This window comes from Perognathus longimembris, chromosome 3 (assembly GCF_023159225.1).
Source record: "Perognathus longimembris pacificus isolate PPM17 chromosome 3, ASM2315922v1, whole genome shotgun sequence".
Classification (NCBI taxonomy): domain Eukaryota; kingdom Metazoa; phylum Chordata; class Mammalia; order Rodentia; family Heteromyidae; genus Perognathus; species Perognathus longimembris.
The window spans coordinates 18,808,217-18,826,860 of NC_063163.1; the positions used below are offsets into that span (position 1 = coordinate 18,808,217).

The 18,644-nt window shown below is 36.6% G+C and overlaps 1 pseudogene; it reads left to right on the forward strand.

Annotated features, from left to right (window-relative positions):
• The first annotated feature begins 16,927 nt into the window (after positions 1-16,927).
• Positions 16,928-18,298, forward strand: LOC125347564 (annotated as a pseudogene).
• The last annotated feature ends 346 nt before the right edge of the window (positions 18,299-18,644 follow it).

Here is an 18,644-nt window from a genome sequence, read left to right on the forward strand (position 1 = left end):
CAAACTTGGTTCACTGCTTAAAATGCGCTACAACTATAGTTCAAAAGTGAATGAATTATTTAAATATTGATGACAATGCTCTCCCCAATACTGTTCATCAAAAATAGTCAGTTTTCCAGCGCTGGTGTCCTCCTGTCATCCTGTCAGGAGACTGAGATCTGACAATCATGCTTCAAGGCCCAATGGAGCAGTAAAGTCTGTGAGACTTATTTCCAATTAATCACAGCAAAAGCTGAAATTGGAGATGTTCTTCAAGAGGTAGAGCTCTAGCTTTGAACAAAAAATGAGATAAAAAACAGTCACCAGGACCACTGTGCAAGCTCAAGGACCAGCAAAAAAAAAATGTAATCCATTGGGCTTCATTCACTTTTAATAAAACTGTATTTTCTGCCCATACTAATTTGCTAATATTGATTAAAATAATAAATACAGTCCAGGTCCTATGTGTACAGGGACACTATTTTATAACAGAATCATGACTTTCATTCTCAATATAAACCCATAAAAGACCAGAGGAAGTGAGTTCCAACATAGACCGTTACTATGAACTAATGGAAAATATGGACCCAATTGTTTACTTAACTCTGTGCTTCTTTTCAGCAAGTGTTGACATATAATCTGTTCAATTTCTTATTCACTTGATATATTTTTCATACACATGGGGCCAAAGTGAACTAATTTCAAAGTTGCATAGATTTGTCAAGAATTATGGTGATTTAATTATAGAGCTCTTGACATGGGGAATTGATGATTACAAAACAAATTGAGCACTAATTTGGCATATATTGCATTTTAATATATATCCAATTATTTTTCAAATAAGTGGCATAAAATTGTTTTTTTTCTCTACTCAATGTCCTAATTGTTGCAATAGTGTTTTAGAATAGAGACACCTATACAGGAACTTTTATGATATCTCCTTTCCTCAATATCATTTTAAAAGACATGGATTTAAGAAATGTAATCAGGGCTGGGGATATAGCCTAGTGGCAAGAGTGCCTGCCTCGGATACACGAGGCCCTAGGTTCGATTCCCCAGCACCACATATACAGAAAACGGCCAGAAGCGGCGCTGTGGCTCAAGTGGCAGAGTGCTAGCCTTGAGCGGGAAGAAGCCAGGGACAGTGCTCAGGCCCTGAGTCCAAGGCCCAGGACTGGCCAAAAAAAAAAAAAAAGAAATGTAATCAAAGCATAGGTTCCATAATAACCAATAGTACTACCAAGAGATTTAAATTCCTGTTCTTATATCACTTAATTGAATCTTCACAATATGCTACAAGGAAGGAAACAGAAATATAAGGAAACAGAAGCTTGTAGAACTAAGAAATTTATCCAAAGCTAGATATTTAATGAGTCATATGTGTGATGAGCTGTCGGGCTAAATTTCCACGTCTCCTTTGGGAAGATGCCAAGCTTTTAATTGTGGGGGACACTCGGCTCTGCGCGCTGCTCCCACCGGCGGGAGGGCAGAGCGGGTCCGGGTTGGGACTAAGCTGAGATAGGATAGGGCTGCCAAAACCCCCCACGTCCCCAGCCCCCCTTAGGTTTAAGAGCAGACACTGGACATGGAGATTTCGGGGGAGCCATCCGATGGACTACCGGCTTCCAAAAGTTTTATTCAGGAGAGGGGTTTATATAACGGTAATGACAAGAGGAGGGACTAACTGGGTATTAATGACTGGCTAATGAACTGTACATCATGGTGATGTCACGGAACTTCCCGCAGAGGCAGAGACCACAGTCCCCCAAGGCCGGCCTCTTGGCTCAGCCAGCAGCGCCATGGTGGCACACGTGCTCACAGACGAGAGGAGGGGCTGGTTTGGCTGCCTCTTTTGGTTTTGGACCCGGAAGGAGGTTGGAGTGGATAGCATCCAAGCAATCCCAGGTCTTAAAGGTATAGCCATCCCTTACAATGAATCACAGTTTGCTCTTGCTCATGATTTGCTCAAGGAATAATAATTGTGATGCCAGCTTGCCAAATCTGAATGATGCCAATCAAACTGGAAAGCACAATGGTGGCTTCCCTCCCTGCATCTCTCAGACCATGTGCATAGCTTTTCAATATTTTAAAAATCTCAACAAAATGCTAGTTGAGCATTTTCCCTTCTTAAATTATGCCCCAAGAGACACTATAAACTCAATACTGTGAAAGGCTCAATGCCCACAAAATTAAGGAAATGATTTTACTGAGGTCATTGTAACAAAGGAATTGTTCATTAATGTGGAACCTCTTAAGTCAAGAGATTGAAAACCATGCATGATGTTTCAGAAAACCAGAAAATTGAGAGAAAGGATAGAGAGGAGTCTTACTTGAGTCCCCAAAAATGAGTGAGTTGAGTCTTACTTCAGAATCTGGTGGACATGAGTCATTTGGAACTAGACATTTTGATCAGAAAAGGATAGGGGGAGGAGATGCTTATCTAGGCCATTTTCCAATCCAATCCAATAGTGTTAATAATTTAAATAAACTTTTTGAAGCTTAAGTTGTCCAAATTCACTTGCTCTGCATTTTATAAAATGGTTACTACCATTGTACTTAAAAATTTTTGTTGATTTAAAAGTACTAAACCTGAAGAAAATAGAAGTACTAAACTTTAAAACTTCATTTGCCAAGAGAACATATTTTTACAATAGCTTCTTTACTCTATTTCCCCAATTCCTATAGATATGTATTACAGTACAATTTAAACAAAACTGCTTTCAAAATGTTTATATCTACTGGTGTAATTAAAAGGAAAAATTAGAATAAAAATAAAAATCTGAGTACCAGGAATTTCTTTGTGTACAAAGAAAGGAAAATCAATGGAAAAACTGGAAAGGATATACAATCAGAAAGTCAAAATAGGACACTAAAAAGCAAGGCAAAACAAATTGCTAGTACTTTATAAGGAAAGAAATACAAGAAATATGCTTATAATCTGTGTAATTTTGTGGTTTTATTTTCTTATTTTTGGCATAGTTTTAGTTTAGTGATATAAGAATATTATTGACCAGAAATGCAGTTGTAGAGTAAGTATGAAAGAAGGTTTTTATCTAGAGATTACAATGTCATAGCATGGGACCAGAACTTGTGAACAACTATAGTATTGATCCTCAAATTCAGAGTACTATTAATAATGAGCATTTTTATTAACACAGTGACATAAATTTCTTCCTGTTATTTGTTTCCCTGAAAGTTTTCAAGCATTCCTAGGCAAATATACAATAACTGAGGGCCATATGAAAATTACACTGAACTCATAAATGCAATCTAATATCCAAATAATGAGTGTAGTAAGTTATAAACATATACAGAAGTCCACAGCTAAGCATACAATATGAAAAGAGAGTAGAAAAGATATCCTCTGGCAAACTTAATTTCTGCAATGTTTATATCTCAATTCTATAAGTTTCTTTTTGCTGCCAGGGTTTGGGACTAGTAGTCCCCAAAGCTTTGTATTCTTGGTGTGTCTCTGTATAAATGACAGTATATTCCCTCTGGTCTAAGGGGTTAGTTTTCTCTGCTCACGCCAACAAAAGTGACCTCTATTCCTAGTGTTACTTGAGTTACAATCACCTGTTTAATCACTAGTTTAAACAACTGTTATGTTACTCTTACTGTATGTTTGAACATAGTCACAATCTTTATGTCAAAGCTAATGGTGTAAATATCCACTGAGTGCCATCTTCTAGATATTTCCTACCCTTACAATAGTGGCAGCCCTTTCCTCTGCTATGATTTTACCATCTCGGGGGGAAAAATGAGTTCTTTCTTCTCTAAAAGTAGCTGTATTCTGATGGATTCTATGAGCATTCTCTTTTTGTCCTACAATGTCCATTGTGTAATGGGACTATACTAAAATTAATTACATATGAATAAAAGAAGTTAAACCTGTAAATTCTACATTAGAGAATAATCACTTGGAGATCTCAGATTGACCTTATTTCTAAGAGAAATGCACATATGTAAAACATCCACACACATGTATTTGCTTGTGAAAATATTATGGCCTGTAACTCTCAGGAGATGAAATACATCCACGTGGATACATTTATTTCTACACACATGCACACAGAAATATATGCATACACATGATGAATAAATATTCCAGGGCTCCACAAACATATTATATCATATTAAATTTAATTTCCTAATAAAAATACCCCATTCTATGGAGTGTTAAATTTCTAAGTATGGGGAATAGATCACAATTGGAACTCAATTGTTTAGTCAATAAAGACTATACGATGACCCCAATGTTGGTGCTTCTTTGAGCAGCTCTGCTCATCATATCAGGGGTATGTAGTGGATCAAGAACTTTGTGTACCCAATTTTAATACGATTCCACAAAATATCTTCTCTATGACAGAGAACGATGGTTCTTTTAAGCACTTCCTACTCACTAATATTCCAAATGCAATGTATTTTGAATAATAGTATATAATGTAAAATAATTGAAATATTAAACAAGGTGGGATTCCAGAATTAAAACCTACAGAAAAATCTTAAATTTCTTTTTAATATTGCCATTTTCTTTTTTTAAGTCAGTAAAATAAAAAATTTTTCTCTGAAGATCCCTTTTTTCTAGCTATTAACATTCTCATGCAACTTCTGCTTCTGAAAATAATACATAACAGACTTTCTTTCTTCTCCAATTATAATTGGAAAACCCATCCATCCTCCAGGTGTGGGAGATGACAGACCTCACAGCTCAGAGGGATCTGCCCTGCACATCTCTTTCCTGTCCATGCCCCCTGGGATGTTGCTCAAATCCAGATGGAAGAAGAGCTGCCCATTCTAAGGGACCAGGGAATTTCTACTCTTCCTCCCAGTGCATATAATTCTCTCAAATCCCATTTTCATCAAGAGTACCAGATGCTCCAAGCCATGACCTTGGAAAGAGTTCTGTTGGTGGTTAAAAAAAATTAAATGAAAAACACAGAAACAGGAAGGAAAGGAAGAAAGCTAAAGAGAAAAACAATATCATGTGCATGAATGAGACAGGAAAGGACAGAATGGGAGAAAAAGAAAAAACAAGAAACAATTTTGAAAAGAGAATAAAAGGGAAAATGAATAGGCAGAAAGTAATATACACAGAAGGAAGATGGATAAAAGGAAAAAGTCATGAAAGACCACATGTAGCATTTTCTCCTGAAAACATTCTATTTTCTAAACTTTCCTGAGTCAATTTTATAACAACTTGTGAATTTTTACTTAAGCACACACACACACACACACACACACACACACACACACACAATTACCATTTTAGCAAACCATTTGATTCTCTCAAAGTTTGTGTAACAACTGGACTCTCTTTCTCTTTCTCTCATAATTTACCTTTAACTATATTGTGAATAGCAGAATATTGATTTTTTTAAGAGCCAGACCTCACTTCCTGTGTGAGGTTGCGATTGGAACACTGCATTATCTCTGAAACCCCTTTGCTATTAGTGAATCTCCCTGTCAGTTGTTCCGGAACTGCTGACAAGATATACTATTACCTCTTCAACTTCATCTTCCTCTTCTTTCCTCCCTGTGGGAGAACACCTGTATGCCTTAGAGGGAATTGGACATGTTAGACAGGAGCTTTTGCCTTTCTGACTACTAATTTTACTTTAGAAAAGATTTTCCTCTGTGTATTCTGCAAGATTGGAGAATGTTTTAAGGAGTCTACCTCAACTGCCATATCTACTCACAGTAATTAATTCATTCAATTGTTTAATTAACAAGTATTAGTGGAGGGTTCATTTGTGTAATCCCTTCTAGTTTGAAGAAAACTAATCTAATATTACACTCAGTGTTTGATATTTACAGAGTTTTTATCATGTAAAATCCCAAACTCACCATTGCACGTGCTTCAGCTACACAAAACAAAATATCTAAGTGTATTCTGAGTATGTATTTTTCATTTGGAAACAAAGGCTTTGAAGGGAAATACTTTTATGCTTAAGAAATGAAGTAAATGACTTTTATATTTTATCTTTAAGTAAAACTCTGAAACTATAGAAGTAGGAAAACTCAAGACAGGTAGAGGCTATAAGGAGTTCAATGTGGAAAGAAACTACGTTAAGAGACCTCTTAAAATATAGAGTTGGATAGTAGCTCTTTCTTGGCTTCTGTTCTCCAAAGGGCAAGCACCACACTGGTAAAAATAAATAAATAAATGATTTTTTAAATAATGTTTAATTGCATACACCTTTCCAAACCTCTCCTCTGAAAAAAATAAGGATTACTAATATGACAAAGGTTAAAGCCAATAGTTGTTTATTCATGAAATGGTCTACATATGACTTATAGACTGATAACTCAATATAGATAAAACTGTGCAGGTTTTATTGGCCAGGGTTATCAGCCATTAAGGAATTTTGTAGACAGAAAACTCACTAATGGCTCTGAGTTCTAATTTCTTCATCAGAAAAGTATCCACCATAGATAAATTTTGTATGCAATCCAGTAGATCAATCATTATCACAAGGTCATTATTTTCCAAGTTATTTTCTATCAGACTAAAGAGTTTATTTTATACTACATAAAATTATCAATATGCTTTTCTGTTTGAAATTTGTTCTTTTCACTTATTCTCATTTTGTATCTCAGAGTTTATTCCTCTAGGCGCTTAAATATTTCCTTTATATTTTTTACTGCTTATAATTATCAATTGTGTAATTGTACTTTTCCTTTCTAACATACAATTGTTATTATTCATTAAACTGTTAATTAAAGTAAGGATTTATTATATTTTTTATGTAGGTGTCAATACTGAGACTTGAACACAGGACCTCAGCACTGTCCTTGAGCTTTTCTAACTAAGGCTGGCACCCTACCACTTGAGCCAGTGTTCCACTTCTGGCCTTTTGGTGATTAATTGGAGATAAAGGCCTCAGGGACTTTTGTGTCTTGGTTGTCTTCAAGCCATGAACCTTAAATCTCATCCTCCTGAGTAGCTAAAATTTCAAGCACAAACCACTGGCATCTTTATAATTTAGTTATTCAACATCATATTTTAATTCCTTATAAATGCTAGAGAAAGAACATTCTACATGCCTGTAATATATGATTACTATTCATAAATACTTGTACACACTGGATGCCAGTGGCTCATACTTATAATCCTAGTTATTCAACAAGCTGAGATCCAGTTCATGAGGCTCCATCAGACTTCCCCTAATATCAGAATAAGATAAGGGTACAATAAAATAAAGATTTGAAGACTATTTTGTGAACATAAACACAAAGAAATTTCATAAAATTCTTACAAACCTACCTGAATAATACTTTAGAAAGATAATCCATTTTGATCAGTTAGTTTATCCCAAGGATTCAAGTGTGGTTCAACTTACTTAAATCAAAAAGAAATGAAATCTAATACACAAACTGAATCAGGATAAAACTTATATAATTATCTTAGCAGATCCATAAGTCCTTGATAACATTCAACATCTCTTAGTGATTAGTCTTGAACAAAGTAGAAGCAGGAGGACTCAACCTGAAATATTTTGAATGATGGACATGTATTCAACATTTTATTGAGTGGAAAAAACTGAAAGCTTTTGAGTAAAGAGAAGGGGAAAATGCAGTCAAAAGCCATATATATATATATATATATATGACTATATTATATATAGACTATATATAGTCTATATATACTACAAATTTTAAGAAAAGTAAGTGAAGGGGTGGGTTGGGATGGATAACAGAATGTTCATAGGGATGACATTGATCAACAGGCAATGTATTCATAACTGGCTTTGTTGAATGGTAACTCATTTTTATAACTACTTAATAGTAATAAATATACTTTAAAAAATTTCAAGTGAAATGAGACAAGGCTGCCCTGAATTGCCATTATTATTCCACACACTGATTGACTTCTTAGCCAGAGCAACAAAAAGGGAACAAATTAAAAAGGAAGAAAACTGATCATTTCTATTTCCAGATTTTCTGATATTATATTTAAAAGGTTCTCTTTAGGAAGACTTCCAGAAAATGCTTAGTTCTGAAAACATTTTTGGCAATTAGCAGGATATCATGTCAAAAAATAAAATTTCATAGCTTTTCTATTGACCAATAATGAAAATTGTTTTCTTAAAATTATGGAAACAATCCTATTCATAACAGTCTCACAACCATAAAAATAAAATACATATAAAAGTGGTGAGGAGCCATACAAAAACCTCTATCACGCCGAAAAAGGAAATTAAAGACTCCGGAAGATGGAAAAACATTCCTGTTCATGGATGTACACAATTATTATTGTGAAAGTGGTCATGTTATCCAGAGCACTCCACAAATTCAAGTGAATAATAACACAATTCCAAAGTAATTCTTCACATAAATGGGACCAAATATCCTGAAATTTATATGAAACCACAAAGACCCCAAATAGACAAAAACATCATAATCCAAAAGAGCAATTCTGGAGTTATCATTGTACTTGGTTTCAAGTTATGCTGACTAAAAAGCCATAGCAACCTAAAGAGACACAAAGAACAATGGAATAGAATGGAGGATCCCAAATTCTATTAATCTGATTTTTCCAAAGGTGCTAAAAAGAGTATTGGAGTGAAGACATCCTCTTCCACAAATATTACTTGAATAACCTAATGTCCACATGGGAAAAAATTAACAAGAACGTTCTGAAATGGATTCCAGCAGTTGAGGACACAATAGAGAGCACTGACAACAGGACTACAACAATTTTTAAGACTACTACACATAAAAGGAATCTATTGCCAGAATCAGGACACAACAGCCTGAATGGAAGAAAGTCTTACCTAATATTCATTGTATAAAGAATTAATATCCATAATATAAAAAGAACTCAAAAAATAATCATCCAAAAGCAAATAATTCTATCACTGCATGGGAAAATGAGTTGAATGTATTCTATCAATGAAGAAATAGAAATGGTCAATTAATACATGAGAATGCTCAACATTTCTAGCAATCAAGGAAATGTACGTCAAAACTAGTGAGATTCTTTCTAATGCCTTTCAAAATGGGAATTATTGAAAATGCAAAGACAATCAAATCTAATGCAGATCTACTAAAGCCAAAGCACTTCTAAAGTTTTGGCTGAGTGTAAGTTAATATAGTTACTACAGAAATAAGTATGGACTTTTCTCAAAGTAACTAAAAATAGAGCTCCCGTATAAGCCCACTTTTCTACTGCTGGATGCCCAAAGGCATTTAAGTCATCATATAATAGAGATGTTCAATATTCATATTTATTAGTGGCCAATTCATGGAATTATTAGAATTTTAACTTGTACTATAAATCAAACAATGGAACAATTTGGAAAATTAATTGAAGTAATTGATGCAAAGAGGGGGTGAGGCTGGGGATCTGATTTTCACCTGGTTTTCAGCAAGTTGGAGAAGAATTTCAACCCAATAAATGTATAGCCAGACAGATGGAATATCAAAAGTGAACAAAGTTACTATAATGTATACTAGATTTCAAGACTAGACTGGGATAAGGTACTAAACCTGATATATACCATGAACCAATAGACACTCCACATCAAATCATCGACTGCTTTCTCAACTGAAAACACAGAGAACAACATACTAGGAAGATCTCAGGCATCAAAAAGTCAATACCAAAATGGTCTTCAAATGGGTATCACAGAAATACAAGAAATATGAGAAATCATAAGAATCCAAGACTACCTGAAAACAACAACCATTCAACAATAGAATAGAAAGATAATTCTCTAGAGAAAATTTCTCACATAGGACTAAAAACCTACTGATAAAACTGATTGATGAAAAGCTAAAAACCCTCTACAAGACATTGATAAATGTGATTAGCCTAATCAAAGAATGGTGGAAGAATTCATGGAGAATAAAAATAAAATGCTAAAGAAATATCAAAAGATAACTAAGGAGTCCAGGGAGAAAACAACCACTCAATTAAAAGACATGAAAGAAGGTACAGATAAACAACTCAATGAAGTAAAGAAGTCAATACAATATCTATTAAAAAATTTCAATAAAGGGCTGGGAATATGGCTGCGTGATAAAATGCTTGCCACACATACATAAAGACGTGAGTTAGAGTCCTCAGGACCACAGTCAGAAATGGCACTGTGGCTCAAGTGGTAGAGTTCTAGCCTTGGACAAAAAGAAGCTGGGGACAGTGCAAGTCCCAGAAACTTGCAAAAAAAAAAAAAAGCCACAAAATTTCAATAAAGACATATAAACCATGAAAATGGACCAAATAGAAAACAGAGTAATAAAACACGAAATAGAAATCCTGTCTAGCAGACTAGATAACATGGAAGACTGATTCTCAGGCTATGAAGACAGAGTGGAAATAATAGAGAGAAAGTAACCATGCAAAACAACAACAAAAAATGAAAAAAAACACCAAAAAAAAAAAGCAATCGAAAAATCATACACCATGATCAAGCTGGATTCATCCCAGGGATGCAAAGTTGGTTTAATATACGCAAGTCAATTAAAGTCAATTAATGTAATCCACCACATCAACCGGAGCAAGGTAAAGAACCACATGGTTTTATCTCTGGATGCGGAAAAAGCGTTTGATAAAATCCAGCACCCATTTATGCTAAAAGCCCTGGAAAAACTGGGATTCCAGGGAACATTCCTGAATATAATCAAGGCAGTTTATGACAAACCAACAGCAAGCATAACTCTAAATGGTGAAAAACTAAAGCAATTCCCTTTAAAATCAGGAACAAGGCAGGGACGTCCACTCTCTCCCCTGCTCTCCAACAAAGTACTAGAATTCCTAGCCAGAGCAATTAGGCAAGAAGAAAATATAAAGGGGATCCAAATAGGAAAATATGAAGTTAAACTTTCTCTCTTCGCAGATGACATGATCCTATACCTAAAGAATCCCATAGACTCTACCCCCAAGCTACTAGAGCTGATCCAAAACTTGGGCAAAGTTGCAGGATATAAAATAAACCCTCAAAAATCAACGGCCTTTCTCTATGCTAACGACCCAAAGACTGAGGCTGAAATCAGGAAAGCAACTCCTTTTGCAATAGCCCCCAAAAACATAAAATACCTAGGAATAACCTTAACCAAAGAAGTGAAAGACCTCTTTGAGAAGAACTTTAAAAGCTTGAAAAATGAAATTATGTCAGAACTAAGGAAATAGAAAAACCTCCCATGCTCCTGGATTGGGAGGATTAATATAATCAAAATGGCAATATTGCCAAAGGCTATCTACAAATTCAATGCAATACCCATTAATATCCCAACACCATTTTTTAATGAAATAGAGGAAGCAATCCAGAAATTCATATGGAACAATAAAAGACCTAGGATAGCAAAAACAATCCTAAGCAGAAAGAACAGTGCTGGAGGAATTATAATACCCAACTTCAAGCTATATTATAAAGCTATAGTAATAAAAACAGCTTGGTATTGGCACCGGAACAGGCCTGAAGACCAATGGAACAGAATTGAAGACCCAGAAATGAACCCACAGAACTACGCCTACTTAATCTTTGACAAAGGAGCTAAAACAATAGTTTGGAAGAAAGATAGCCTCTTTAACAAATGGTGCTGGCAAAACTGGCTCAACACATGCAACAAACTAAAACTAGATCCTTATATATCACCCTGCACCAAAATCAATTCCAAATGGATTAAAGACCTCGAAATCAAAACAGACACCCTGAAAACACCAAAGGAAGGAGTAGGAGAAACACTTGGGCTCCTTGGCTCAGGACAGAACTTCCTTAACAAAGACCCAGAAAGGCTACAAATCAAAGAAAGGTTGGACAAATGGGACTGCATCAAACTGCAGAGCTTCTGCACAGCAAAGGACATAGCTTCCAAGATAAACAGAAAGCCCACAGACTGGGAGAAGATCTTTACCAGCCATACAACGGACAAAGGCCTCATCTCTAAAATATATGCAGAACTAAAAAAATTACCTTCTTCCAAAACAAAACCGCAAAGAACTAATAGCCCACTCATCAGGTGGGCTAAAGACTTACAAAGAGACTTCTCTGATGAGGAAATGAGATTGGCCAAGAGACATATGAAAAAGTGCTCTACATCACTGGCCATAAAAGAAATGCAAATCAAAACAACATTGAGATTCCATCTCACCCCAGTAAGAATGTCCTATATCAAGAAAACTAACAATAACAACTGTTGGAGGGGATGTGGCCAAAAGGGAGCCCTACTTCATTGTTGGTGGGAATGTAAACTGGTTCAGCCACTCTGGCAAGCAGTATGGAGAGTCCTCAGAAGGCTAAATATAGAACTCCCCTAAGACCCAGCAGCCCCACTTTTGGGTATCTATCCAAAAGACCACAAACAAAATCACAGTAATGCCACCAGCACAACAATGTTCATCGCAGCACAATTTGTCATAGCGAGAATCTGGAACCAGCCCAGATGCCCCTCAGTAGACGAATGGATCAGGAAAATGTGGTACATATACACAATGGAATTTTATGCCTCTGTCAGAAAGAATGACATTGCCCCATTTGTAAGAAAATGGAAGGACTTGGAAAAAATTATACTAAGTGAAGTGAGCCAGACCCAAAGAAACATGGACTCTATGGTCTCCCTTATTGGGAATAATTAGTACAGGTTTATGCAAGTCATAGCAGAGCATCACAAGAGCCCAATAGCTATACCCTTATGAACACATAAGGTGATGCTAAGTGAAATGAACTCCATGCTATAGAAATGATTGTTATATCACAGTTGTAAGTACTTTCAATGTCCCATCTGTATCTGTAGCTTCTATAATTGATGATGTTCTTGTATCACCTTCCTGTGGTTGTACCTACACTATCTCTGTAATCTTATCTGAGTATATTGGAAACTGTGTATACTGGTATTAGAAGTAGGAAATTGAATGGGAATATCAAAATTGAGAGACACAGGGTAAAAAAAGACAAACAACTAAAAAAGCAATACTTGCAAAACTATTTGGTGTAAGTGAACTGAACACCTGGGGGGGGGGGAAGGGGAAGGGGGAGGAGGGAGGGGGGTATGAGGGACAAGGTAACAAACAGTACAAGAAATGTATCCAATGCCTAACGTATGAAACTGTAACCTCTCTGTACATCAGTCTGATAATAAAAATTTGAAAAACAAAACAAAACAAACAAAAACAAGCAATCGGAAATGATTTTGCATGAATTTCAGGATTCAATTAGAAAGCCTAATTTGCACTGATATGTATTGAGTAAAGAGCAGATCAGTCATCTAAGGGTCTAGAAATATATATATATATATATATATATATTTTACAGAATTATTGCAGAAAACTTTCCAATCATTCCAAAAGAAATGGTCATGAAGGTGTGAGGTCTTTAGTATATCCAAAGAACCTCAGACCAGTACATTGTTATCCCAACTGGTTAAATAGAGAATAAGGAGAGGATACTTAAGGCAATCAGAAGGAAAAGATTGATTACATATAAAGAAAAATCCAGTCAGAATAATTGCAGATTTCTTATCTGAAATCCTAAAGGCAAGGAGAGCTTGGCATGATATACTTCAAACAGTGCAAACAGTGCAAACAGCTACTGAGAATATTGGATCCAGACAAACTTTAATTCCTATCTAAGGGGCAAATAAAATCTTTCCAAAACAAAAAAAAATCTAAATTTATCACCACAAAAACAGCACTACAAATGATACTCAAAGATGTTCTACATGCAGATAATCAACATAAATATGAAATAGGCAAAGAAAACAAACTCCATCAGATGAGCAGATAGATATAGCAAGAACAGAAAATATTCAGTCCCTAATAAGGAGAGTAACATGACAGGCACTATCACATACTTCTCAGTTCTAACACTTAGTATTATGGGCTCAATGTTCCAATCAAAAGACATTGAGTGACTGGTTAGATAAAAAGGCAAGACTCATCCATGACACATCTAAGTGTCAAGAGCAAATATCCACTCAATTTTAAAGGCTGGAACAAAGTCTTTCAATTAAATGACCTCTATAAACAGGCTGGATTAACAATATTAAAATTAGATAAAACAGATTTCAAATTGAAGTGAATAAGACAAGACAAAAAAAGAGATTACATATTAATAAAGGGTCCATTCTATCAGGAGTACGTAACAATTCTAAACAGCTGAATACTGAAGCTCCTGATTTGTTTCTAATTAGCCACCAGAAAAGTGGAAGTGGCACTGTGGCTCAAGTGGTAGAGTACTAGCCTTGAGCTGAAGAGTTCAGAGACAGTGCCCAGGCCTGGAGTTCAAGCTTCATGACTGATTTTAAAAGGAAGGAAGGGAAGGAGGGAGGGAGGGAAGGAGGGAGGGAGAGAGGGAGAGATCAGTACTAAATTCACCCTATAAAATCTACCATTACCTCCATCCAAAAATCAGATAGACACCCATCAAAATGAGAACTATACACCTCTCTCTCTTTGATAAACTAAAATGCAAAACTGCTCAGTAAAACTCTGACCAACCAAATCCAAAAACTAACCCAAAATATCAGATACTATGACCAATATCCTTTTAATGTAAAACCTCTGGTCAAGTTAGGAACACATTGATCATGAGAAACCTACATTCAATTCCATACTTCATGGTGGAAAACTAAAAGCATTTTCTCTTAAATCAGGAGCAAGACAAAAATGTCCACTTTCTCCACTTCTCTTCAATATATGACTGGACTTGGGCAAAGCATCTGGATATTAAACACACACACACACACACACACACACACACACACACACAAATCAGTAGCTTAGTGTATGTCAATAATGAAAAGAGCAAGACTGAAATCAGGAAAGCCACCCCATATGCAATAGTCTCAAAAACAAACAAACAAAAATAATCCTAGGAATTAACCAAAGATATTTAGGATCTCTACAGTGAAAACTATAAAAACTTAAAGAAAGAAATTGAAGAAAACATAAACGGAAAGACCTTTTGTATTCCTGAATTAGCAGAATAAATCTAATGAAAATGGCAGCACTTCCCAAACCAATGTACAAATTCAATGCAATGCTCTTTTAAATGCCAACATCGTTTTTCAAAGAGATAAAGAAAACAATCCACAAATTCATATGGAATAATGAAAGGCCTGATTGGCAGAAGCAGTCCTCAGCAGAAAAGCCAGTGCTGGAATTATAACAATTACTAACTTTAATCTCTACTACAGAGATATAGTAATGAGAACAGCTTCATAATGGCACAAAGAAGGCCTACAGACAAATGGAACAAAATGGAAGACATATGAATAAGCCCACACCAAAAGGAACTCTGTTGTACAGATGGTGGGAATGTGTACTTATTCAACAACTCGGGAAAGCAGTATGGAGGTTCCTTAAGAGACTAGACATAGAGCTTTCCTATAACCAGCAATTACACTCCTAGGTATCTATCCAATAGATCACAGACCAGGCCACACTACAGCCATGAGCACCAGCACTACCATATTCACATTGCAGCATTGTTTACCAAAGCATGTTTATATATGATAAACACTACGTTTCCCATAGCCAAGATATAGATGGAATCAACATAGATTTCTCTCAATGGAAGAATGGATCAAGAAAATGTGGTATATATACTCAAAGGAATTCTACTCATCCGTCAGAAAGAATGATATTGTACCATTCATAAGGAAATGGGAAGACTTGGGGGAAAATCCTATTAAAGGAAGTGACCCGGAGCCAAAGAAACATAGGCTACATTTGTGGCTGCAATGTGCCTATAAAACTACAAGTAAACACACTAGATGCCTAAAATAAATAAACATACATATGTGCGCACACACTGGAACATGACAAATTATATCATCAGCATTCAGAGGATGAGGATATATATATATATATATAATATGTATATATATTATATAGGAGTGATGGACATGGGCTGAAGAGCTAAGTACAGATGATCATATAAAATAATATTCTTTGAAATGAGCTCCAAGGAAAGGAAATAAGAGACATTTTAATTGTCATTATTGCTGCTTTTGTGTTCTTTTCCTTTTGCTTATTTGTTAGTTTATATTTGAAAGGGTAAGGGAGAGCACATAAAAGGTGAAACGGATGAACAAATACAATAGTGATACTCATTAGACACTATGTTGAAAATGAACTAGATATCTTTCGGGAGAGAGCAACAGAAGGGGAGACATGGTTGGAACAGAATTGAACACATTATTATTTTTTTTTTTTTTTTTTTTTTTTTTTGGCCAGTCCTGGGCCTTGGACTCAGGGCCTGAGCACTGTCCCTGGCTTCTTCCCGCTCAAGGCTAGCACTCTGCCACTTGAGCCACAGCACCGCTTCTGGCCGTTTTCTGTATATGTGGTGCTGGGGAATTGAACCTAGGGCCTCGTGTATCCGAGGCAGGCACTCTTGCCACTAGGCTATATCCCTAGCCCTTGAACACATTATTCATTACCTGATTCATGTAACTGTAATTCCACTGCATGTCATATCTACAATAACAAAAAAATTTTAAAAGAAAACCACAGATCTGTAGCCGTCTAACATTCAATAAGGGAACCAAAGGGAAGAAAGACCCTTCAACAAACAGTGTTGGAAAAACTGGCTATCTACATGCAGAAAAGTGAAACTAGACCCTTATAGGTCATCTTGTACCAGCATTCATTCAAAATGGTTCAAATACCTCAATTTAAGACCTATTTAAGGAAAGAATGAAACATTGGGACTCTTTAGTGTAGGAAAGAACTTTCTGAGTAAAGATCAAGAATTACAGTAAATCAAAGAAAGACTTGATAAATGGGACTAAATCAAACCAAAAAGTTTCTGAACAGGAAAGGACCTGGCCAACAATAAAAAAAAAAAAAAAAAACAGAATGGGGGAAGATTTTTTTCCAACTATATATTAGACAGTGGCCTAATATACAAAGAATAGAAACAGTAAACTCTCAAAAAATGAACAATCCAATTAATAAATGGGTTGGTAACTAAGCAGAGTCTGCTCAAAAGAGTAAGTAAAAATGGCCAATAGAAGCCTGAAGAAATCAACCTCTCTGGCCACAGAGGAAATGCGAATCAAAACAACACTGAAATTCCACCTCACCCCAGCTAGAATGACCATTATCGAGAAACAGAGAATAGACTCCGCAGGTCACCAGGGGCGTCAAGATGGCGGCGCTGGTGTGGTGCCGGGGGAGAGACGGCTCGGGGCTGGAGGTAGGCGCGCACCCTGGGTGGCGTGGGTGGTGACATCAGTGTGCCGAGGTGATACCCCGTGAGTCCCTAGGGCTCCCCTCCCCCTCCCGCACCCACTTCTCCTCCTTCCCACGAGCTTCTCCCCTGTCACCCAAGCCCGCTCGCCTCGGCATCCCTCGGCCCGGGCTCCCGCCCCGGGACGCCTGGAAGGGGCCCGGGCACTCGCTCGGCCCGAGGTGCACGGCTGCTTAATACGATTTTGAAAGTGAAGTGATAACCTGTGAGAAACACGACGCGACCATAAACCGTGGACACACGCGCGACCCCACTCGCTGCCGTAGTCGATCGAGCCTGAGGATCGGCGGAAGGGCCTCGGAGCAATGTGTGCTCTCCCCCTGCTTCCAACCTGAGCTTAGCCTTCCACGAGAGAGGATGAATTGGCAACAGCAAGTGTTTCCACCTAGAGCTGAAGAAAGCAAGCAGGACACCAAGATGGCAATATACCCACCAGGTCATCCGACTCCTTCCCCACGAGATGCAAAACTTAGAAGACCAAGGGTCATGGAAATCATAGGGAAAAAAAAATTGAATCTCTTAGGAAAGGCCTTAAAGCGGAACAGTCCTCCTTGGAACAACAACTGGCATCTCTGGAATATCAGCAAACTTGGTCTTCAGAAGTTGCTTCCAAGTCAATTATGATACTTTGAAGACATTTACATCATTGGCTACACTTCCATTTTTTATCTTCGGTAGTTACTTACAAGCTCCTTGTAACTGATGCTTTGTGTTCAGGGAACATAAGCAAGGAAGACTGTGCCCAGAGAAGCTTGCTGGTTAGTATAATGTGTGGCCTGTTGCATTCCATTGCTTTGGCTTTTTCTAAAAAATGGACGTCTTGCAGTCAAGTACCACACGGTCCCATTGCCACCAAAAAGAAGAGTTTTACTCCACTGGGTGCTGCTTTGTCAAACGGATATTAAACTAATGATGATTCTGCTGATCTTCCAGACATGTTTTGGACTATTTGATGGTCTACAACATTATGCAATTTATGAAAGCACACTTGAAAACTATATGTAAAGAACAATGAATGGAAACTAACACAGAAGAATGATTTTTTTTTTCATTGAAGACATAGCCATTGCTGAAAGAATGAAAAATAATTCCCTATTTCTGTTCTATTTGTCTGGTATATGTCAGACACTTAATAAATATGTAATAATTCAATGAAAAAAAAAAAGAAACAGAGGATATAAGATACTGGCGAGGATATGGCCAAATGGGAATCATAATACATTGTTGGTGGGAATGCAAACTTGTTCAACAACTCTGGAAAGCCTGTGACAGTTCTTCAAAAATCAAAACATGGAACTACTCAGTAACTCAGCATTTCTACACCTAGGAATTTATCCAGTGATTACAAACCATTATACAATAAAGCCACTAGAATAACAATGTTCATTGCAGTACTATTCTCTATAGCCAGGATATGGAATCAGCCTAGATGCCCAAGTGGACCAATGGATAAAGGAAATGTGCAAT